At 43.2% G+C, this 22,954-nt stretch overlaps 15 non-coding genes across 15 annotated transcripts; all 15 read left to right on the top strand.

The window, feature by feature from the left end:
• Window positions 1-901: 901 nt before the first annotated feature.
• TRNAL-UAG (transfer RNA leucine (anticodon UAG)) lies at window positions 902-984 on the top strand. Its single transcript has one exon. It is a non-coding gene; the product is annotated as a tRNA-Leu (tRNA).
• Window positions 985-1,616: 632 nt separating this feature from the next.
• TRNAL-CAG (transfer RNA leucine (anticodon CAG)) lies at window positions 1,617-1,699 on the top strand. The gene has a single exon. It is a non-coding gene; the product is annotated as a tRNA-Leu (tRNA).
• Window positions 1,700-1,891: 192 nt separating this feature from the next.
• TRNAL-AAG (transfer RNA leucine (anticodon AAG)) lies at window positions 1,892-1,974 on the top strand. Its single transcript has one exon. It is a non-coding gene; the product is annotated as a tRNA-Leu (tRNA).
• A 3,120-nt stretch (window positions 1,975-5,094) lies between these two features.
• TRNAL-UAG (transfer RNA leucine (anticodon UAG)) lies at window positions 5,095-5,177 on the top strand. Its single transcript has one exon. It is a non-coding gene; the product is annotated as a tRNA-Leu (tRNA).
• A 632-nt stretch (window positions 5,178-5,809) lies between these two features.
• On the top strand, window positions 5,810-5,892 carry TRNAL-CAG (transfer RNA leucine (anticodon CAG)). Its single transcript has one exon. It is a non-coding gene; the product is annotated as a tRNA-Leu (tRNA).
• A 194-nt stretch (window positions 5,893-6,086) lies between these two features.
• Window positions 6,087-6,169, top strand: TRNAL-AAG (transfer RNA leucine (anticodon AAG)). The gene has a single exon. It is a non-coding gene; the product is annotated as a tRNA-Leu (tRNA).
• A 4,156-nt stretch (window positions 6,170-10,325) lies between these two features.
• On the top strand, window positions 10,326-10,408 carry TRNAL-CAG (transfer RNA leucine (anticodon CAG)). Its single transcript has one exon. It is a non-coding gene; the product is annotated as a tRNA-Leu (tRNA).
• A 1,298-nt stretch (window positions 10,409-11,706) lies between these two features.
• Window positions 11,707-11,789, top strand: TRNAL-UAG (transfer RNA leucine (anticodon UAG)). Its single transcript has one exon. It is a non-coding gene; the product is annotated as a tRNA-Leu (tRNA).
• A 632-nt stretch (window positions 11,790-12,421) lies between these two features.
• On the top strand, window positions 12,422-12,504 carry TRNAL-CAG (transfer RNA leucine (anticodon CAG)). The gene has a single exon. It is a non-coding gene; the product is annotated as a tRNA-Leu (tRNA).
• Window positions 12,505-12,696: 192 nt separating this feature from the next.
• TRNAL-AAG (transfer RNA leucine (anticodon AAG)) lies at window positions 12,697-12,779 on the top strand. The gene has a single exon. It is a non-coding gene; the product is annotated as a tRNA-Leu (tRNA).
• A 3,120-nt stretch (window positions 12,780-15,899) lies between these two features.
• Window positions 15,900-15,982, top strand: TRNAL-UAG (transfer RNA leucine (anticodon UAG)). The gene has a single exon. It is a non-coding gene; the product is annotated as a tRNA-Leu (tRNA).
• Window positions 15,983-16,614: 632 nt separating this feature from the next.
• Window positions 16,615-16,697, top strand: TRNAL-CAG (transfer RNA leucine (anticodon CAG)). Its single transcript has one exon. It is a non-coding gene; the product is annotated as a tRNA-Leu (tRNA).
• A 194-nt stretch (window positions 16,698-16,891) lies between these two features.
• Window positions 16,892-16,974, top strand: TRNAL-AAG (transfer RNA leucine (anticodon AAG)). The gene has a single exon. It is a non-coding gene; the product is annotated as a tRNA-Leu (tRNA).
• A 4,431-nt stretch (window positions 16,975-21,405) lies between these two features.
• On the top strand, window positions 21,406-21,488 carry TRNAL-AAG (transfer RNA leucine (anticodon AAG)). Its single transcript has one exon. It is a non-coding gene; the product is annotated as a tRNA-Leu (tRNA).
• Window positions 21,489-22,512: 1,024 nt separating this feature from the next.
• Window positions 22,513-22,595, top strand: TRNAL-UAG (transfer RNA leucine (anticodon UAG)). Its single transcript has one exon. It is a non-coding gene; the product is annotated as a tRNA-Leu (tRNA).
• The last annotated feature ends 359 nt before the right edge of the window (window positions 22,596-22,954 follow it).

The following is a 22,954-nucleotide window of genomic DNA, read 5'->3' as shown; positions in this document are numbered from 1 at the left end:
TCTTCAAGCTCGTATAATATTCTTCTAGCACTCGTGGTGTTTTATGTGTTTTTTGGGGGGTGCTTAAAAAGTCCCTTTTATTAATGAAATGGGTTACATTCAGACTTGTGATATTTTTGGTTTCCAATAAGTAGATTGTTAATTTTATGTAATCTCATTTTCTAATGCTCCATTCAAGAGATGTTTCCACTATGAAATGCAGAGCAAGGGGAAAGAGCACAAGTGATAGAGCGAGTGAGTGAGAAGGGGTGTTGAGGAAGGAGAGAATGAAACAAAGACAGAGTGAGTGAACGGCAGGTAGGCCTAGAAGAGGAGACTAGAAGTGAAGGCGACATACTTTTCCCTGCTTTTGACCTCCCACCCATCCCAAACCGACCACATACGTACCATCTATGCAACGTTGGTATGCAAAAATTCACGCCTCAGCCAGTGAGGGTAAGTCCCAGGCCAGGGGCTAGAGAGCAAAAGACTGCATGTGCTCAGACGTTCCCTGCTAGGGACAGTTGATCTGAAACAAGGTCTGCTCTCTTGTATCCAGCAAGGATCTAGAAATCCTGCATGAATCTGCAAGGCACAATGACAGCATACATTTGCATAATATGCCCCACCTTCTGCCTTCCTACTTCCTGTGCAGTAGTTGTTTGTGTAGAGAGAGAGGTCGCATGCAAGGTAATTTTGTGAGTAGGATACAGGACCCTAAATAGCTGGTGAGAGGTATGAGGTATTCTAAAAGCATAAAAATTGTACACCTGTGAAATGAAATGCTTTCACATGTGGTCTTCTGTGTTTATTGTCCTGTGCATAAAGTTGCACCTTGTGTTTGAAGGTGTAAATTATTTCAGGCTTGCATGGAGGAAGAAATTTCTGAGTGACTTTTATACATTTCTTAAGACTCTGCACTGTCAGGATGGCCGAGTGGTCTAAGGCGCTGTGTTTAGGCCGCAGTCTCCTCTGGAGGCATGGGTTCGAATCCCACTTCTGACATGACTTTTGGAGATGTAATCTCCTTTTTCAGGTTAACATCTGATGGAAGTTGCATCTGTTGGTCTTCACCTGGGATGTGATTCCGTCCTCATCTAGTCAAGAGAGCTGGGGTTTCTCATATATTTCGGTTGTATAAAGTCTTGCTGACAAAGTGCAGTCCTTACTATATGAGCATAGGACCCATGTAAGAGCTCATCTGGAAGAGTCATGCTCTTGTATGCCCTGGCCAGACAGGCAATGCAAATATGGAAGAATGCCTAGCATCTGGTAGACAGTTGGACTCCAGCACACTTACGGCAATTTCCTCAGGGCTGTGATCAGGGGCTGCTTAGATTTGCGTATTCCACCCTATGTTGTGACATTGAAATTCCTTGTTGAATTTGCTTTAGCTAGCCAAGAGGTGGCTGTTGACTCAATTTCAAAGCAGCTTTGGGTCGTTCAAGTGGCTGGTTAATAGCACTTTCTCTTTGTACGCCTTAAAGGTCTAAAGAGTTCTTCATAGGTACTGCTCTCTATGGATTGTTCAAAGATCTGTTGGAAGTACTTATAATAGGATAAATAAATTGAGGGCATGCCTTTTCGGTACCCCACTTGCATGGCTGTCTGGCCTGTGGAAGGTTCCACAAATGCAAGTCAGGATGGCCGAGTGGTCTAAGGCGCTGCGTTCAGGTCGCAGTCTCTTCTGGAGGCGTGGGTTCAAATCCCACTGCTGACAATTGTGTGTTTACTCTACTTTTTTCTTGAGAGAGAAAAAAATAGATCATTTCCCTCACATGGGCTTATATGGTTGTCTACTTGGAAAAGTGCAGTGAGTTTTTTTCTTGCTCTAGCCACTCATGACCTAAGATGTGTGCTTTTCTTGGTTCACAATATCTTTCCCTCTCTGTAGATGATCAAGCAACATGTGGTCAGGATGGCCGAGTGGTCTAAGGCGCTGCGTTAAGGCCGCAGTCTCTCCTGGAGGCGTGGGTTCGAATCCCACTTCTGACAAAACTTTAAGTCCATTTTGTCTCTGAGTTCTTTTAGAATCTCAGCTAAAAATTGGCAGTGCATAAAATATCTGAATAAGTAACAAACTTCAGTTTCAACTGCAAATTAATTTGACCAATTCTGTCTTCAAGCTCGTGTAATATTCTTCTAGCACTCGTGGTGTTTTATGTGTTTTTTGGGGGGTGCTTAAAAAGTCCCTTTTATTAATGAAATGGGTTACATTCAGACTTGTGATATTTTTGGTTTCCAATAAGTAGATTGTTAATTTTATGTAACCTCATTTTCTAATGCTCCATTCAAGAGATGTTTCCACTATGAAATGCAGAGCAAGGGGAAAGATCACAAGTGATAGAGCGAGTGAGTGAGAAGGGGTGTTGAGGAAGGAGAGAATGAAACAAAGACAGAGTGAGTGAACGGCAGGTAGGCCTAGAAGAGGAGACTAGAAGTGAAGGCGACATACTTTTCCCTGCTTTTGACCTCCCACCCATCCCAAACCGACCACAAACGTACCATCTATGCAACGTTGGTATGCAGAAATTCACGCCTCAGCCAGTGAGGGTGAGTCCCAGGCCAGGGGCTAGAGAGCAAAAGACTGCATGTGCTCAGACGTTCCCTGCTAGGGACAGTTGATCTGAAACAAGGTCTGCTCTCTTGTATCCAGCAAGGATCTAGAAATCCTGCATGAATCTGCAAGGCACAATGACAGCATACATTTGCATAATATGCCCCACCTTCTGCCTTCCTACTTCCTGTGCAGTAGTTGCTTGTGTAGAGAGAGAGGTCGCAGGCAAGGTAATTTTGTGAGTAGGATACAGGACCCTAAATAGCTGGTGAGAGGTATGAGGTATTCTAAAAGCATAAAAATTGTACACCTGTGAAATGAAATACTTTCACATGTGATCTTCTGTGTTTATTGTCCTGTGCATAAAGTTGCACCTTGTGTTTGAAGGTTTAAATTATTTCAGGCTTGCATGGAGGCAGAAATTTCTGAGTGACTTTTATACATTTCTTAAGACTCTGCACTGTCAGGATGGCCGAGTGGTCTAAGGAGCTGTGTTTAGGCCGCAGTCTCCTCTGGAGTCGTGGGTTCGAATCCCACTTCTGACATGACTTTTGGAGATGTAATCTCCTTTTTCAGGTTAACATCTGATGGAAGTTGCATCTGTTGGTCTTCACCTGGGATGTGATTCCGTCATCATCTAGTCAAGAGAGCTGGGGTTTCTCATATATTTCGGTTGTATAAAGTCTTGCTGACAAAGTGCAGTCCTTACTATATGAGCATAGGACCCATGTAAGAGATTATCTGGAAGAGTCACGCTCTTGTATGCCCTGGCCAGACAGGCCATGCAAATATGGAAGAATGCCTAGCATCTGGTAGACAGTTGGACTCCAGCACACTTACGGCAATTTCCTCAGGGCTGTGATCAGGGGCTGCTTAGATTTGCGTGTTCCACCCTATGTTGTGACATTGAAATTCCTTGTTGAATTTGCTTTAGCTATCCAAGAGGTGGCTGTTGACTCAATTTCAAAGCAGCTTTGGGCCGTTCAAGTGGCTGGTTAATAGCACTTTCTCTTTGTACGCCTTAAAGGTCTAAAGAGTTCTTCATAGGTACTGCTCTCTATGGATTGTTCAAAGATCTGTTGGAAGTACTTATAATAGGATAAATAAATTGAGGGCATGCTTTTTCGGTACCCCACTTGCATGGCTGTCTGGCCTGTGGAAGGTTCTATAAATGCAAGTCAGGATTGCCGAATGGTCTAAGGCGCTGCGTTCAGGTCGCAGTCTCTTCTGGAGGCGTGGGTTCAAATCCCACTTCTGACAATTGTGTGTTTACTCTACTTTTTTCTTGAGAGAGAAAAAATCTGATCATTTCCTTCACATGGGCTTATATGGTTGTCTACTTGGAAAAGTGCAGTGAGTTTTTTTCTTGCTCTAGCCACTCATGACCTAAGATGTGTGCTTTTTTTGGTTCACAATATCTTTCCCTCTCTGTAGATGATCAAGCAACATGTGGTCAGGATGGCCGAGTGGTCTAAGGCGCTGCGTTAAGGCCGCAGTCTCTCCTGGAGACGTGGGTTCGATCCCACTTCTGACAAAACTTTAAGTCCATTTTGTCTCTGAGTTCTTTTAGAATCTCAGCTAAAAATTGGCAGTGCATATAATATCTGAATAAGTAACAAACTTCAGTTTCAACTGCAAATTAATTTGCCCAATTCTGTCTTCAAGCTCGTATAATATTCTTCTAGCACTCGTGCTGTTTTATGTGTTTTTTGGGGGGTGCTTAAAAAGTCCCTTTTATTAATGAAATGGGTTACATTCAGTCTTGTGATATTTTTGGTTTCCAATAAGTAGATTGTTAATTTTATGTAACCTAATTTTCTAATGCTCCATTCAAGAGATGTTTCCACTATGAAATGCAGCGCAAGGGGAAAGAGCACAAGTGATAGAGCGAGTGAGTGAGAAGGGGTGTTGAGGATGGAGAGAATGAAACAAAGACAGAGTGAGTGAACGGCAGGTAGGCCTAGAAGAGGAGACTAGAAGTGAAGGCGACATACTTTTCCCTGCTTTTGACCTCCCACCCATCCCAAACCGACCACAAACGTACCATCTGTGCAACGTTGGTATGCAGAAATTCACGCCTCAGCCAGTGAGGGTGAGTCCAAGGCCAGGGGCTAGAGAGCAAACGACTGCATGTGCTCAGACGTTCCCTGCTAGGGACAGTTGATCTGAAACAAGGTCTGCTCTCTTGTATCCAGCAAGGATCTAGAAATCCTGCATGAATCTGCAAGGCACAATGACAGCATACATTTGCATAATATGCCCCACCTTCTGCCTTCCTACTTCCTGTGCAGTAGTTGTTTGTGTAGAGAGAGAGGTCGCATGCAAGGTAATTTTGTGAGTAGGATACAGGACCCTAAATAGCTGGTGAGAGGTATGAGGTATTCTAAAAGCATAAAAATTGTACACCTGTGAAATGAAATGCTTTCACATGTGATCTTCTGTGTTTATTGTCCTGTGCATAAAGTTGCACCTTGTGTTTGAAGGTTTAAATTATTTCAGGCTTGCATGGAGGCAGAAATTTCTGAGTGACTTTTATACATTTCTTAAGACTCTTCACTGTCAGGATGGCCGAGTGGTCTAAGGCGCTGTGTTTAGGCCGCAGTCTCCTCTGGAGGCGTGGGTTCAAATCTCACTTCTGACATGACTTTTTGAGATATAATCTCCTTTTTCAGGTTAACATCTGATGGAAGTTGCATCTGTTGGTCTTCACCTGGGATGTGATTCCGTCCTCATCTAGTCAAGAGAGCTGGGGTTTCTCATATATTTCGGTTGTATAAATTCTTGATGACAAAGTGCAGTCCTTACTATATGAGCATAGGACCCATGTAAGAGCTCATCTGGAAGAGTCATGCTCTTGTATGCCCTGGCCAGACAGGCCATGCAAATATGGAAGAATGCCTAGCATCTGGTAGACAGTTGGACTCCAGCACACTTACGGCAATTTCCTCAGGGCTGTGATCAGGGGCTGCTTAGATTTGCGTATTCCACCCTATGTTGTGACATTGAAATTCCTTGTTGAATTTGCTTTAGCTAGCCAAGAGGTGGCTGTTGACTCAATTTCAAAGCAGCTTTGGGCCTTTCAAGTGGCTGGTTAATAGCACTTTCTCTTTGTACGCCTTAAAGGTCTAAAGAGTTCTTCATAGGTACTGCTCTCTATGGATTGTTCAAAGATCTGTTGGAAGTACTTATAATAGGATAAATAAATTGAGGGCATGCCTTTTCGGTACCCCACTTGCATGGCTGTCTGGCCTGTGGAAGGTTCCACAAATGCAAGTCAGGATGGCCGAGTGGTCTAAGGCGCTGTGTTCAGGTCGCAGTCTTTTCTGGAGGCGTGGGTTCAAATCCCACTTCTGACAATTGTGTGTTTTTTCTCTACTTTTTTCTTGAGAGAGAAAAAAATAGATCATTTCCCTCCCATGGGCTTATATGGTTGTCTACTTGGAAAAGTGCAGTGAGTTTTTTTCTTGCTCTAGCCACTCATGACCTAAGATGTGTGCTTTTCTTGGTTCACAATATCTTTCCCTCTCTGTAGATGATCAAGCAACATGTGGTCAGGATGGCCGAGTGGTCTAAGGCGCTGCGTTAAGGCCGCAGTCTCTCCTGGAGGCGTGGGTTCGAATCCCACTTCTGACAAAACTTTAAGTCCATTTTGTCTCTGAGTTCTTTTAGAATCTCAGCTAAAAATTGGCAGTGCATAAAATATCTGAATAAGTAACAAACTTCAGTTTCAACTGCAAATTAATTTGCCCAATTCTGTCTTCAAGCTCGTGTAATATTCTTCTAGCACTCGTGGTGTTTTATGTGTTTTTTGGGGGGTGCTTAAAAAGTCCCTTTTATTAATGAAATGGGTTACATTCAGTCTTGTGATATTTTTGGTTTCCAATAAGTAGATTGTTAATTTTATGTAACCTCATTTTCTAATGCTCCATTCAAGAGATGTTTCCACTATGAAATGCAGAGCAAGGGGAAAGATCACAAGTGATAGAGCGAGTGAGTGAGAAGGGGTGTTGAGGAAGGAGAGAATGAAACAAAGACAGAGTGAGTGAACGGCAGGTACGCCTAGAAGAGGAGACTAGAAGTGAAGGCGACATACTTTTCCCTGCTTTTGACCTCCCACCCATCCCAAACCGACCACAAACGTACCATCTATGCAACGTTGGTATGCAGAAATTCACGCCTCAGCCAGTGAGGGTGAGTCCCAGGCCAGGGGCTAGAGAGCAAAAGACTGCATGTGCTCAGACGTTCCCTGCTAGGGACAGTTGATCTGAAACAAGGTATTTGTATTTGTATTTGTATTTATTTTATTTGTAAAGCGCTAACATTCATCCTAAAAGGACATCACGGCGCTAAAGAAGAATTACAAGTGATTTAACGGCAACACTTTGGGAATTATTGATCTGGGCTGGGGAAAAGGAATGTTTTTAGTTGTTTCCTAAAAGAAAGGAAACAGTCAGTTGTTCTGAGTTTGTGGGGTAACTCGTTCCATTTTGTTGCGGCAATGTGAGAGAAAGCCCTCTCTCCCATCCTGACAGTCCGAGCTCGGGTGATAGATGCTCTTCCGGACGTCATAGATCGTAGGTTTCTAGAGGGTTTATGAAATCTGATCGTATCATGTAGGATGATGGGGCCTGTATCGTGGAGTACTTTGTGTGAAATACACAACAGTTTAAAAATGGCTCGTTGTCGCATTGGGAGCCAGTGGAGCTCACGCATACATTTTTTGGCTGAGTCATATTTTCTTTTATTACAGATGGCTTTGGCAGCGGCATTCTGAACCAACTGCAATTTGGAAAATAGGTAGTCTGCCATTCCCACAAACAGTGAATTACCATAGTCCAACCGACTCAGCAATAGTGATTGGACTAGTGTTCTCCTGCAATCTGTCGGAACCCAGGGAAATAATCGTCTGAGCATCTTCAAAAGGCCAAAGCCTCTGCCGCAAACTATGGAGACATGGGATTTCATGGATAAGTCCTTATCCAGTGTTATTCCTAAGTTTTTAGCTTTTGTAGTCGGGTTAGGAGGCAAGCCCAAATCGCTCGGCCACCAACTGTTGTCCCAGACCTGTGTGCATCTGCCAAACAATAGAATTTCGGATTTGTCAGCATTAAGTCTAAGACAATGGTCCTGCATCCATGTTGCCAGTTCGGTCAGGCAGTTTGTCAGTCTAGTTTTAGAATCATCATTTTCATCAATGGTGACCATCAGCTGGGTGTCATCCGCATAGGAACACATTTCGACACCCCATTTTTTGCCGATGGTTGCCAATGAGGAGACGAACACGTTGAACAGCGTTGGGCTCAACGACGCCCCCTGAGGAACTCCGTATTTTATAGGTCGCGGAGGAGATGTATAGTCACCCAGGCGAACTGATTGGGTTCGATCCGCTAGGAACGATGTTAACCATCCAAGTGCTTTATCTTGAATTCCTTTCTCTGCCAGAGTATTCAATAATTGATGGTGGGGTACGGTATCAAAAGCCGCAGATAAATCAAGGAGTATCAGAGCAACTGTACTACCTTGATCTACCTTGGTCCTAATACTGTCTGTCACCGCTAAGAGTGTAGTTTCTGTGCTGTTATTTGCCCGAAACCCTGTCTGTGAGGCATCCAGCAAACCATTAACTTCCAAAAATGTGGAAAGTTGTCTATTGACCAGCTTTTCCAGAACCTTTGATAGGTAAGGTAACTGGGATATTGGTCTATAGTTGGCTGGATTGTTAACATCTGTCCCAGCCTTCTTTACTAACGGAGTAACTAGAGCCTGTTTCCATGATTTTGGGAATTCGGCAGAGCTAAGGGAAAGATTAAATACTCTGGTGACTACTGGACATATTACAGGGGTGAGCTGGGAGAAAATGTGATGTGGACATGGGTCGAGTGGTGAACCAGACTTGACCTCAAGCATGACTTTTTCTACTTCTTCTTCTGAAAAAGGACCAAAAGTATGACAGATGGTATGTGCAACATTTGGTGCATATTGTTCGTTTTTTTCCATCCCTGATTTTGAAAAGGAGGCATAGATGGTATCAATTTTTTCGCAGAAAAAATCATTAAGTTTATTACAGTTCTCCTGTGAGGGAGTAAGATGTACGGAGAGATTAGTAGGGCTGCATAATTCTCTAACAATTTTAAAGAGTTCTTTTGATGAATTTTTATTCTCAGATACTCTGCGTGTGAAATAGTCCTTTTTTGCCTTTCTAATTGCTCTATGATAGAGTGCTTGAGCTTTTCTAAAACTATCTTTAGTTTCATCTGTCTTGGATACTCTCCATTTATGCTCAAGAGAGGTACAATTTCTTTTTAAAAGTTTGAGCTCAGGTCCGTACCATCTCTCTGATTTTTTATTGCCTGGTTTGTGACGGGATTGGGTGGTCGAACAATGTTCCAGTGCATTTTTAATATTATTCTGAAGCAGGTCTATTTCCTCATGGATATTAGTGCTTATACAAGATGGGTGTGAGAAATGATTACTGAATTTCTCCAATGTAAAGGATTTCCAGTTTCTCATATTTGCTATGAATGCACTATGTTTTTTGGTCTGGGGGACGGGGAGATTAATACGGAAAGTGATCATATAATGATCGGTCCATACCAATGGAATTAGAGGGTCGATGTCAATAGATTCGATGTTGGAAAATATCAAATCTAATGTATGTCCTGCAATGTGTGTTGGTTGATGGACTCTCTGAGTCTGCTCTCTTGTATCCAGCAAGGATCTAGAAATCCTGCATGAATCTGCAAGGCACAATGACAGCATACATTTGCATAATATGCCCCACCTTCTGCCTTCCTACTTCCTGTGCAGTAGTTGCTTGTGTAGAGAGAGAGGTCGCAGGCAAGGTAATTTTGTGAGTAGGATACAGGACCCTAAATAGCTGGTGAGAGGTATGAGGTATTCTAAAAGCATAAAAATTGTACACCTGTGAAATGAAATACTTTCACATGTGATCTTCTGTGTTTATTGTCCTGTGCATAAAGTTGCACCTTGTGTTTGAAGGTTTAAATTATTTCAGGCTTGCATGGAGGCAGAAATTTCTGAGTGACTTTTATACATTTCTAAAGACTCTGCACTGTCAGGATGGCCGAGTGGTCTAAGGAGCTGTGTTTAGGCCGCAGTCTCCTCTGGAGTCGTGGGTTCGAATCCCACTTCTGACATGACTTTTGGAGATGTAATCTCCTTTTTCAGGTTAACATCTGATGGAAGTTGCATCTGTTGGTCTTCACCTGGGATGTGATTCCGTCCTCATCTAGTCAAGAGAGCTGGGGTTTCTCATATATTTCGGTTGTATAAAGTCTTGCTGACAAAGTGCAGTCCTTACTATATGAGCATAGGACCCATGTAAGAGATCATCTGGAAGAGTCACGCTCTTGTATGCCCTGGCCAGACAGGCCATGCAAATATGGAAGAATGCCTAGCATCTGGTAGACAGTTGGACTCCAGCACACTTACGGCAATTTCCTCAGGGCTGTGATCAGGGGCTGCTTAGATTTGCGTATTCCACCCTATGTTGTGACATTGAAATTCCTTGTTGAATTTGCTTTAGCTAGCCAAGAGGTGGCTGTTGACTCAATTTCAAAGCAGCTTTGGGCCTTTCAAGTGGCTGGTTAATAGCACTTTCTCTTTGTACGCCTTAAAGGTCTAAAGAGTTCTTCATAGGTACTGCTCTCTATGGATTGTTCAAAGATCTGTTGGAAGTACTTATAATAGGATAAATAAATTGAGGGCATGCCTTTTCGGTACCCCACTTGCATGGCTGTCTGGCCTGTGGAAGGTTCCACAAATGCAAGTCAGGATGGCCGAGTGGTCTAAGGCGCTGCGTTCAGGTCGCAGTCTCTTCTGGAGGCGTGGGTTCAAATCCCACTTCTGACAATTGTGTGTTTACTCTACTTTTTTCTTGGGAGAGAAAAAATCAGATCATTTCCCTCACATGGGCTTATATGGTTGTCTACTTGGAAAAGTGCAGTGAGTTTTTTTCTTGCTCTAGCCACTCATGACCTAAGATGTGTGCTTTTTTTGGTTCACAATATCTTTCCCTCTCTGTAGATGATCAAGCAACGTGTGGTCAGGATGGCGGAGTGGTCTAAGGCGCTGCGTTAAGTCCGTAGTCTCTCCTGGAGGCGTGGGTTCGAATCCCACTTCTGACAAACCTTTAAGTCCATTTTGTCTCTGAGTTCTTTTAGAATCTCAGCTAAAAATTGGCAGTGCATATAATATCTGAATAAGTAACAACTTCAGTTTCAACTGCAAATTAATTTGCCCAATTCTGTCTTCAAGCTCGTATAATATTCTTCTAGCACTCGTGGTGTTCTATGTGTTTTTTGGGGGGTGCTTAAAAAGTCCCTTTTATTAATGAAATGGGTTACATTCAGACTTGTGATATTTTTGGTTTCCAATAAGTAGATTGTTAATTTTATGTAATCTCATTTTCTAATGCTCCATTCAAGAGATGTTTCCACTATGAAATGCAGAGCAAGGGGAAAGAGCACAAGTGATAGAGCGAGTGAGTGAGAAGGGGTGTTGAGGAAGGAGAGAATGAAACAAAGACAGAGTGAGTGAACAGCAGGTAGGCCTAGAAGAGGAGACTAGAAGTGAAGGCGACATACTTTTCCCTGCTTTTGACCTCCCACCCATCCCAAACCGACCACATACGTACCATCTATGCAACGTTGGTATGCAGAAATTCACGCCTCAGCCAGTGAGGGTAAGTCCCAGGCCAGGGGCTAGAGAGCAAAAGACTGCATGTGCTCAGACGTTCCCTGCTAGGGACAGTTGATCTGAAACAAGGTCTGCTCTCTTGTATCCAGCAAGGATCTAGAAATCCTGCATGAATCTGCAAGGCACAATGACAGCATACATTTGCATAATATGCCCCACCTTCTGCCTTCCTACTTCCTGTGCAGTAGTTGTTTGTGTAGAGAGAGAGGTCGCATGCAAGGTAATTTTGTGAGTAGGATACAGGACCCTAAATAGCTGGTGAGAGGTATGAGGTATTCTAAAAGCATAAAAATTGTACACCTGTGAAATGAAATGCTTTCACATGTGGTCTTCTGTGTTTATTGTCCTGTGCATAAAGTTGCACCTTGTGTTTGAAGGTGTAAATTATTTCAGGCTTGCATGGAGGCAGAAATTTCTGAGTGACTTTTATACATTTCTTAAGACTCTGCACTGTCAGGATGGCCGAGTGGTCTAAGGCGCTGTGTTTAGGCCGCAGTCTCCTCTGGAGGCATGGGTTCGAATCCCACTTCTGACATGACTTTTGGAGATGTAATCTCCTTTTTCAGGTTAACATCTGATGGAAGTTGCATCTGTTGGTCTTCACCTGGGATGTGATTCCGTCCTCATCTAGTCAAGAGAGCTGGGGTTTCTCATATATTTCGGTTGTATAAAGTCTTGCTGACAAAGTGCAGTCCTTACTATATGAGCATAGGACCCATGTAAGAGCTCATCTGGAAGAGTCATGCTCTTGTATGCCCTGGCCAGACAAGCAATGCAAATATGGAAGAATGCCTAGCATCTGGTAGACAGTTGGACTCCAGCACACTTACGGCAATTTCCTCAGGGCTGTGATCAGGGGCTGCTTAGATTTGCGTATTCCACCCTATGTTGTGACATTGAAATTCCTTGTTGAATTTGCTTTAGCTAGCCAAGAGGTGGCTGTTGACTCAATTTCAAAGCAGCTTTGGGTCGTTCAAGTGGCTGGTTAATAGCACTTTCTCTTTGTACGCCTTAAAGGTCTAAAGAGTTCTTCATAGGTACTGCTCTCTATGGATTGTTCAAAGATCTGTTGGAAGTACTTATAATAGGATAAATAAATTGAGGGCATGCCTTTTCGGTACCCCACTTGCATGGCTGTCTGGCCTGTGGAAGGTTCCACAAATGCAAGTCAGGATGGCCGAGTGGTCTAAGGCGCTGCGTTCAGGTCGCAGTCTCTTCTGGAGGCGTGGGTTCAAATCCCACTGCTGACAATTGTGTGTTTACTCTACTTTTTTCTTGAGAGAGAAAAAAATAGATCATTTCCCTCACATGGGCTTATATGGTTGTCTACTTGGAAAAGTGCAGTGAGTTTTTTTCTTGCTCTAGCCACTCATGACCTAAGATGTGTGCTTTTCTTGGTTCACAATATCTTTCCCTCTCTGTAGATGATCAAGCAACATGTGGTCAGGATGGCCGAGTGGTCTAAGGCGCTGCGTTAAGGCCGCAGTCTCTCCTGGAGGCGTGGGTTCGAGTCCCACTTCTGACAAAACTTTAAGTCCATTTTGTCTCTGAGTTCTTTTAGAATCTCAGCTAAAAATTGGCAGTGCATAAAATATCTGAATAAGTAACAAACTTCAGTTTCAACTGCAAATTAATTTGACCAATTCTGTTTCCAAGCTCGTGTAATATTCTTCTAGCACTCGTGGTGTTTTATGTGTTTTTTGGGGGGTGCTTAAAAAGTCCCTTTTATTAATGAAATGGGTTACATTCAGACTTGTGATATTTTTGGTTTCCAATAAGTAGATTGTTAATTTTATGTAACCTCATTTTCTAATGCTCCATTCAAGAGATGTTTCCACTATGAAATGCAGAGCAAGGGGAAAGATCACAAGTGATAGAGCGAGTGAGTGAGAAGGGGTGTTGAGGAAGGAGAGAATGAAACAAAGACAGAGTGAGTGAACGGCAGGTAGGCCTAGAAGAGGAGACTAGAAGTGAAGGCGACATACTTTTCCCTGCTTTTGACCTCCCACCCATCCCAAACCGACCACAAACGTACCATCTATGCAACGTTGGTATGCAGAAATTCACGCCTCAGCCAGTGAGGGTGAGTCCCAGGCCAGGGGCTAGAGAGCAAAAGACTGCATGTGCTCAGACGTTCCCTGCTAGGGACAGTTGATCTGAAACAAGGTCTGCTCTCTTGTATCCAGCAAGGATCTAGAAATCCTGCATGAATCTGCAAGGCACAATGACAGCATACATTTGCATAATATGCCCCACCTTCTGCCTTCCTACTTCCTGTGCAGTAGTTGCTTGTGTAGAGAGAGAGGTCGCAGGCAAGGTAATTTTGTGAGTAGGATACAGGACCCTAAATAGCTGGTGAGAGGTATGAGGTATTCTAAAAGCATAAAAATTGTACACCTGTGAAATGAAATACTTTCACATGTGATCTTCTGTGTTTATTGTCCTGTGCATAAAGTTGCACCTTGTGTTTGAAGGTTTAAATTATTTCAGGCTTGCATGGAGGCAGAAATTTCTGAGTGACTTTTATACATTTCTTAAGACTCTGCACTGTCAGGATGGCCGAGTGGTCTAAGGAGCTGTGTTTAGGCCGCAGTCTCCTCTGGAGTCGTGGGTTCGAATCCCACTTCTGACATGACTTTTGGAGATGTAATCTCCTTTTTCAGGTTAACATCTGATGGAAGTTGCATCTGTTGGTCTTCACCTGGGATGTGATTCCGTCATCATCTAGTCAAGAGAGCTGGGGTTTCTCATATATTTCGGTTGTATAAAGTCTTGCTGACAAAGTGCAGTCCTTACTATATGAGCATAGGACCCATGTAAGAGATTATCTGGAAGAGTCACGCTCTTGTATGCCCTGGCCAGACAGGCCATGCAAATATGGAAGAATGCCTAGCATCTGGTAGACAGTTGGACTCCAGCACACTTACGGCAATTTCCTCAGGGCTGTGATCAGGGGCTGCTTAGATTTGCGTGTTCCACCCTATGTTGTGACATTGAAATTCCTTGTTGAATTTGCTTTAGCTATCCAAGAGGTGGCTGTTGACTCAATTTCAAAGCAGCTTTGGGCCGTTCAAGTGGCTGGTTAATAGCACTTTCTCTTTGTACGCCTTAAAGGTCTAAAGAGTTCTTCATAGGTACTGCTCTCTATGGATTGTTCAAAGATCTGTTGGAAGTACTTATAATAGGATAAATAAATTGAGGGCATGCTTTTTCGGTACCCCACTTGCATGGCTGTCTGGCCTGTGGAAGGTTCTATAAATGCAAGTCAGGATTGCCGAGTGGTCTTAGGCGCTGCGTTCAGGTCGCAGTCTCTTCTGGAGGCGTGGGTTCAAATCCCACTTCTGACAATTGTGTGTTTACTCTACTTTTTTCTTGAGAGAGAAAAAATCAGATCATTTCCTTCACATGGGCTTATATGGTTGTCTACTTGGAAAAGTGCAGTGAGTTTTTTTCTTGCTCTAGCCACTCATGACCTAAGATGTGTGCTTTTTTTGGTTCACAATATCTTTCCCTCTCTGTAGATGATCAAGCAACATGTGGTCAGGATGGCCGAGTGGTCTAAGGCGCTGCGTTAAGGCCGCAGTCTCTCCTGGAGACGTGGGTTCGATCCCACTTCTGACAAAACTTTAAGTCCATTTTGTCTCTGAGTTCTTTTAGAATCTCAGCTAAAAATTGGCAGTGCATATAATATCTGAATAAGTAACAAACTTCAGTTTCAACTGCAAATTAATTTGCCCAATTCTGTCTTCAAGCTCGTATAATATTCTTCTAGCACTCGTGCTGTTTTATGTGTTTTTTGGGGGGTGCTTAAAAAGTCCCTTTTATTAATGAAATGGGTTACATTCAGTCTTGTGATATTTTTGGTTTCCAATAAGTAGATTGTTAATTTTATGTAACCTCATTTTCTAATGCTCCATTCAAGAGATGTTTCCACTATGAAATGCAGCGCAAGGGGAAAGAGCACAAGTGATAGAGCGAGTGAGTGAGAAGGGGTGTTGAGGATGGAGAGAATGAAACAAAGACAGAGTGAGTGAACGGCAGGTAGGCCTAGAAGAGGAGACTAGAAGTGAAGGCGACATACTTTTCCCTGCTTTTGACCTCCCACCCATCCCAAACCGACCACAAACGTACCATCTGTGCAACGTTGGTATGCAGAAATTCACGCCTCAGCCAGTGAGGGTGAGTCCAAGGCCAGGGGCTAGAGAGCAAACGACTGCATGTGCTCAGACGTTCCCTGCTAGGGACAGTTGATCTGAAACAAGGTCTGCTCTCTTGTATCCAGCAAGGATCTAGAAATCCTGCATGAATCTGCAAGGCACAATGACAGCATACATTTGCATAATATGCCCCACCTTCTGCCTTCCTACTTCCTGTGCAGTAGTTGTTTGTGTAGAGAGAGAGGTCGCATGCAAGGTAATTTTGTGAGTAGGATACAGGACCCTAAATAGCTGGTGAGAGGTATGAGGTATTCTAAAAGCATAAAAATTGTACACCTGTGAAATGAAATGCTTTCACATGTGATCTTCTGTGTTTATTGTCCTGTGCATAAAGTTGCACCTTGTGTTTGAAGGTTTAAATTATTTCAGGCTTGCATGGAGGCAGAAATTTCTGAGTGACTTTTATACATTTCTTAAGACTCTTCACTGTCAGGATGGCCGAGTGGTCTAAGGCGCTGTGTTTAGGCCGCAGTCTCCTCTGGAGGCGTGGGTTCAAATCTCACTTCTGACATGACTTTTTGAGATATAATCTCCTTTTTCAGGTTAACATCTGATGGAAGTTGCATCTGTTGGTCTTCACCTGGGATGTGATTCCGTCCTCATCTAGTCAAGAGAGCTGGGGTTTCTCATATATTTCGGTTGTATAAATTCTTGATGACAAAGTGCAGTCCTTACTATATGAGCATAGGACCCATGTAAGAGCTCATCTGGAAGAGTCATGCTCTTGTATGCCCTGGCCAGACAGGCCATGCAAATATGGAAGAATGCCTAGCATCTGGTAGACAGTTGGACTCCAGCACACTTACGGCAATTTCCTCAGGGCTGTGATCAGGGGCTGCTTAGATTTGCGTATTCCACCCTATGTTGTGACATTGAAATTCCTTGTTGAATTTGCTTTAGCTAGCCAAGAGGTGGCTGTTGACTCAATTTCAAAGCAGCTTTGGGCCTTTCAAGTGGCTGGTTAATAGCACTTTCTCTTTGTACGCCTTAAAGGTCTAAAGAGTTCTTCATAGGTACTGCTCTCTATGGATTGTTCAAAGATCTGTTGGAAGTACTTATAATAGGATAAATAAATTGAGGGCATGCCTTTTCGGTACCCCACTTGCATGGCTGTCTGGCCTGTGGAAGGTTCCACAAATGCAAGTCAGGATGGCCGAGTGGTCTAAGGCGCTGTGTTCAGGTCGCAGTCTTTTCTGGAGGCGTGGGTTCAAATCCCACTTCTGACAATTGTGTGTTTTTTCTCTACTTTTTTCTTGAGAGAGAAAAAAATAGATCATTTCCCTCCCATGGGCTTATATGGTTGTCTACTTGGAAAAGTGCAGTGAGTTTTTTTCTTGCTCTAGCCACTCATGACCTAAGATGTGTGCTTTTCTTGGTTCACAATATCTTTCCCTCTCTGTAGATGATCAAGCAACATGTGGTCAGGATGGCCGAGTGGTCTAAGGCGCTGCGTTAAGGCCGCAGTCTCTCCTGGAGGCGTGGGTTCGAATCCCACTTCTGACAAAACTTTAAGTCCATTTTGTCTCTGAGTTCTTTTAGAATCTCAGCTAAAAATTGGCAGTGCATAAAATATCTGAATAAGTAACAAACTTCAGTTTCAACTGCAAATTAATTTGCCCAATTCTGTCTTCAAGCTCGTGTAATATTCTTCTAGCACTCGTGGTGTTTTATGTGTTTTTTGGGGGGTGCTTAAAAAGTCCCTTTTATTAATGAAATGGGTTACATTCAGTCTTGTGATATTTTTGGTTTCCAATAAGTAGATTGTTAATTTTATGTAACCTCATTTTCTAATGCTCCATTCAAGAGATGTTTCCACTATGAAATGCAGAGCAAGGGGAAAGATCACAAGTGATAGAGCGAGTGAGTGAGAAGGGGTGTTGAGGAAGGAGAGAATGAAACAAAGACAGAGTGAGTGAACGGCAGGTACGCCTAGAAGAGGAGACTAGAAGTGAAGGCGACATACTTTTCCCTGCTTTTGACCTCCCACCCATCCCAAACCGACCACAAACGTACCATCTATGCAACATTGGTATGCAGAAATTCACGCCTCAGCCAGTGAGGGTGAGTCCCAGGCCAGGGGCTAGAGAGCAAAAGACTGCATGTGCTCAGACGTTCCCTGCTAGGGACAGTTGATCTGAAACAAGGTATTTGTATTTGTATTTGTATTTATTTTATTTGTAAAGCGCTAACATTCATCCTAAAAGGACATCACGGCGCTAAAGAAGAATTACAAGTGATTTAACGGCAACACTTTGGGAATTATTGATCTGGGCTGGGGAAAAGGAATGTTTTTAGTTGTTTCCTAAAAGAAAGGAAACAGTCAGTTGTTCTGAGTTTGTGGGGTAACTCGTTCCATTTTGTTGCGGCAATGTGAGAGAAAGCCCTCTCTCCCATCCTGACAGTCCGAGCTCGGGTGATAGATGCTCTTCCGGACGTCATAGATCGTAGGTTTCTAGAGGGTTTATGAAATCTGATCGTATCATGTAGGATGATGGGGCCTGTATCGTGGAGTACTTTGTGTGAAATACACAACAGTTTAAAAATGGCTCGTTGTCGCATTGGGAGCCAGTGGAGCTCACGCATACATTTTTTGGCTGAGTCATATTTTCTTTTATTACAGATGGCTTTGGCAGCGGCATTCTGAACCAACTGCAATTTGGAAAATAGGTAGTCTGCCATTCCCACAAACAGTGAATTACCATAGTCCAACCGACTCAGCAATAGTGATTGGACTAGTGTTCTCCTGCAATCTGTCGGAACCCAGGGAAATAATCGTCTGAGCATCTTCAAAAGGCCAAAGCCTCTGCCGCAAACTATGGAGACATGGGATTTCATGGATAAGTCCTTATCCAGTGTTATTCCTAAGTTTTTAGCTTTTGTAGTCGGGTTAGGAGGCAAGCCCAAATCGCTCGGCCACCAACTGTTGTCCCAGACCTGTGTGCATCTGCCAAACAATAGAATTTCGGATTTGTCAGCATTAAGTCTAAGACAATGGTCCTGCATCCATGTTGCCAGTTCGGTCAGGCAGTTTGTCAGTCTAGTTTTAGAATCATCATTTTCATCAATGGTGACCATCAGCTGGGTGTCATCCGCATAGGAACACATTTCGACACCCCATTTTTTGCCGATGGTTGCCAATGAGGAGACGAACACGTTGAACAGCGTTGGGCTCAACGACGCCCCCTGAGGAACTCCGTATTTTATAGGTCGCGGAGGAGATGTATAGTCACCCAGGCGAACTGATTGGGTTCGATCCGCTAGGAACGATGTTAACCATCCAAGTGCTTTATCTTGAATTCCTTTCTCTGCCAGAGTATTCAATAATTGATGGTGGGGTACGGTATCAAAAGCCGCAGATAAATCAAGGAGTATCAGAGCAACTGTACTACCTTGATCTACCTTGGTCCTAATACTGTCTGTCACCGCTAAGAGTGTAGTTTCTGTGCTGTTATTTGCCCGAAACCCTGTCTGTGAGGCATCCAGCAAACCATTAACTTCCAAAAATGTGGAAAGTTGTCTATTGACCAGCTTTTCCAGAACCTTTGATAGGTAAGGTAACTGGGATATTGGTCTATAGTTGGCTGGATTGTTAACATCTGTCCCAGCCTTCTTTACTAACGGAGTAACTAGAGCCTGTTTCCATGATTTTGGGAATTCGGCAGAGCTAAGGGAAAGATTAAATACTCTGGTGACTACTGGACATATTACAGGGGTGAGCTGGGAGAAAATGTGATGTGGACATGGGTCGAGTGGTGAACCAGACTTGACCTCAAGCATGACTTTTTCTACTTCTTCTTCTGAAAAAGGACCAAAAGTATGACAGATGGTATGTGCAACATTTGGTGCATATTGTTCGTTTTTTTCCATCCCTGATTTTGAAAAGGAGGCATAGATGGTATCAATTTTTTCGCAGAAAAAATCATTAAGTTTATTACAGTTCTCCTGTGAGGGAGTAAGATGTACGGAGAGATTAGTAGGGCTGCATAATTCTCTAACAATTTTAAAGAGTTCTTTTGATGAATTTTTATTCTCAGATACTCTGCGTGTGAAATAGTCCTTTTTTGCCTTTCTAATTGCTCTATGATAGAGTGCTTGAGCTTTTCTAAAACTATCTTTAGTTTCATCTGTCTTGGATACTCTCCATTTATGCTCAAGAGAGGTACAATTTCTTTTTAAAAGTTTGAGCTCAGGTCCGTACCATCTCTCTGATTTTTTATTGCCTGGTTTGTGACGGGATTGGGTGGTCGAACAATGTTCCAGTGCATTTTTAATATTATTCTGAAGCAGGTCTATTTCCTCATGGATATTAGTGCTTATACAAGATGGGTGTGAGAAATGATTACTGAATTTCTCCAATGTAAAGGATTTCCAGTTTCTCATATTTGCTATGAATGCACTATGTTTTTTGGTCTGGGGAACGGGGAGATTAATACGGAAAGTGATCATATAATGATCGGTCCATACCAATGGAATTAGAGGGTCGATGTCAATAGATTCGATGTTGGAAAATATCAAATCTAATGTATGTCCTGCAATGTGTGTTGGTTGATGGACTCTCTGAGTCTGCTCTCTTGTATCCAGCAAGGATCTAGAAATCCTGCATGAATCTGCAAGGCACAATGACAGCATACATTTGCATAATATGCCCCACCTTCTGCCTTCCTACTTCCTGTGCAGTAGTTGCTTGTGTAGAGAGAGAGGTCGCAGGCAAGGTAATTTTGTGAGTAGGATACAGGACCCTAAATAGCTGGTGAGAGGTATGAGGTATTCTAAAAGCATAAAAATTGTACACCTGTGAAATGAAATACTTTCACATGTGATCTTCTGTGTTTATTGTCCTGTGCATAAAGTTGCACCTTGTGTTTGAAGGTTTAAATTATTTCAGGCTTGCATGGAGGCAGAAATTTCTGAGTGACTTTTATACATTTCTTAAGACTCTGCACTGTCAGGATGGCCGAGTGGTCTAAGGAGCTGTGTATAGGCCGCAGTCTCCTCTGGAGTCGTGGGTTCGAATCCCACTTCTGACATGACTTTTGGAGATGTGATCTCCTTTTTCAGGTTAACATCTGATGGAAGTTGCATCTGTTGGTCTTCACCTGGGATGTGATTCCGTCATCATCTAGTCAAGAGAGCTGGGGTTTCTCATATATTTCGGTTGTATAAAGTCTTGCTGACAAAGTGCAGTCCTTACTATATGAGCATAGGACCCATGTAAGAGATCATCTGGAAGAGTCACGCTCTTGTATGCCCTGGCCAGACAGGCCATGCAAATATGGAAGAATGCCTAGCATCTGGTAGACAGTTGGACTCCAGCACACTTACGGCAATTTCCTCAGGGCTGTGATCAGGGGCTGCTTAGATTTGCGTATTCCACCCTATGTTGTGACATTGAAATTCCTTGTTGAATTTGCTTTAGCTATCCAAGAGGTGGCTGTTGACTCAATTTCAAAGCAGCTTTGGGCCGTTCAAGTGGCTGGTTAATAGCACTTTCTCTTTGTACGCCTTAAAGGTCTAAAGAGTTCTTCATAGGTACTGCTCTCTATGGATTGTTCAAAGATCTGTTGGAAGTACTTATAATAGGATAAATAAATTGAGGGCATGCCTTTTCGGTACCCCACTTGCATGGCTGTCTGGCCTGTGGAAGGTTCCACAAATGCAAGTCAGGATGGCCGAGTTGCCTAAGGCACTGCGTTCAGGTCGCAGTCTCTTCTGGAGGCGTGGGTTCAAATCCCACTTCTGACAATTGTGTGTTTACTCTACTTTTTTCTTGAGAGAGAAAAAATCAGATCATTTCCCTCACATGGGCTTATATGGTTGTCTACTTGGAAAAGTGCAGTGAGTTTTTTTCTTGCTCTAGCCACTCATGACCTAAGATGTGTGCTTTTTTTGGTTTACAATATCTTTCCCTCTCTGTAGATGATCAAGCAACATGTGGTCAGGATGGCCGAGTGGTCTAAGGCGCTGCGTTAAGGCCGCAGTCTCTCCTGGAGGCGTGGGTTCGAATCCCACTTCTGACAAAACTTTAAGTCCATTTTGTCTCTGAGTTCTTTTAGAATCTCAGCTAAAAATTGGCAGTGCATATAATATCTGGATAAGTAACAAACTTCAGTTTCAACTGCAAATTAATTTGCCCAATTCTGTCTTCAAGCTCGTATAATATTCTTCTAGCACTCGTGGTGTTTTATGTGTTTTTTGGGGGTTGCTCAAAAAGTCCCTTTTATTAATGAAATGGGTTACATTCAGTCTTGTGATATTTTTGGTTTCCAATAAGTAGATTGTTAATTTTATGTAACCTCATTTTCTAATGCTCCATTCAAGAGATGTTTCCACTATGAAATGCAGAGCAAGGGGAAAGAGCACAAGTGATAGAGCGAGTGAGTGAGAAGGGGTGTTGAGGAAGGAGAGAATGAAACAAAGACAGAGTGAGTGAACGGCAGGTATGCCTAGAAGAGGAGACTAGAAGTGAAGGCGACATACTTTTCCCTGCTTTTGACCTCCCACCCATCCCAAACCGACCACAAACGTACCATCTATGCAACGTTGGTATGCAGAAATTCACGCCTCAGCCAGTGAGGGTGAGTCCCAGGCCAGGGGCTAGAGAGCAAAAGACTGCATGTGCTCAGACGTTCCCTGCTAGGGACAGTTGATCTGAAACAAGTTCTGCACTCTTGTATCCAGCAAGGATCTAGAAATACTGCATGAATCTGCAAGGCACAATGACAGCATACATTTGCATAATATGCCCCACCTTCTGCCTTCCTACTTCCTGTGCAGTAGTTGTTTGTGTAGAGAGAGAGGTCGCAGGCAAGGTAATTTTGTGAGTCGGATACAGGACCCTAAAAAGCTGGTGAGAGGTATGAGGTATTCTAAAAGCATAAAAATTGTACACCTGTGAAATGAAATGCTTTCACATGTGATCTTCTGTGTTTATTGTCCTGTGCATAAAGTTGCCCCTTGTGTTTGAAGGTTTAAATTATTTCAGGCTTGCATGGAGGCAGAAATTTCTGAGTGACTTTCATACATTTCTTAAGACTCTGCTCTGTCAGGATGGCCGAGTGGTCTAAGGTGCTGTGTTTAGGCCGCAGTCTCCTCTGGAGGCGTGGGTTCGAATCCCACTTCTGACATGACTTTTGGAGATGTAATCTCCTTTTTCAGGTTAACATCTGATGGAAGTTGCATCTGTTGGTCTTCACCTGGGATGTGATTCCGTCCTCATCTAGTCAAGAGAGCTGGGGTTTCTCATATATTTCGGTTGTATAAAGTCTTGCTGACAAAGTGCAGTCCTTACTATATGAGCATAAGACCCATGTAAGAGCTCATCTGGAAGAGTCATGCTCTTGTATGCCCTGGCCAGACAGGCCATGCAAATATGGAAGAATGCCTAGCATCTGGTAGACAGTTGGACTCCAGCACACTTACGGCAATTTCCTCAGGGCTGTGATCAGGGGCTGCTTAGATTTGCGTATTCCACCCTATGTTGTGA

The sequence above is a fragment of the Lissotriton vulgaris genome, chromosome 8, assembly GCF_964263255.1.
Source record: "Lissotriton vulgaris chromosome 8, aLisVul1.2, whole genome shotgun sequence".
In the NCBI taxonomy this organism is placed as follows: domain Eukaryota; kingdom Metazoa; phylum Chordata; class Amphibia; order Caudata; family Salamandridae; genus Lissotriton; species Lissotriton vulgaris.
Note: the sequence above shows the minus strand (reverse complement) of the source record. Positions and strands in the feature narration are given on the sequence as shown.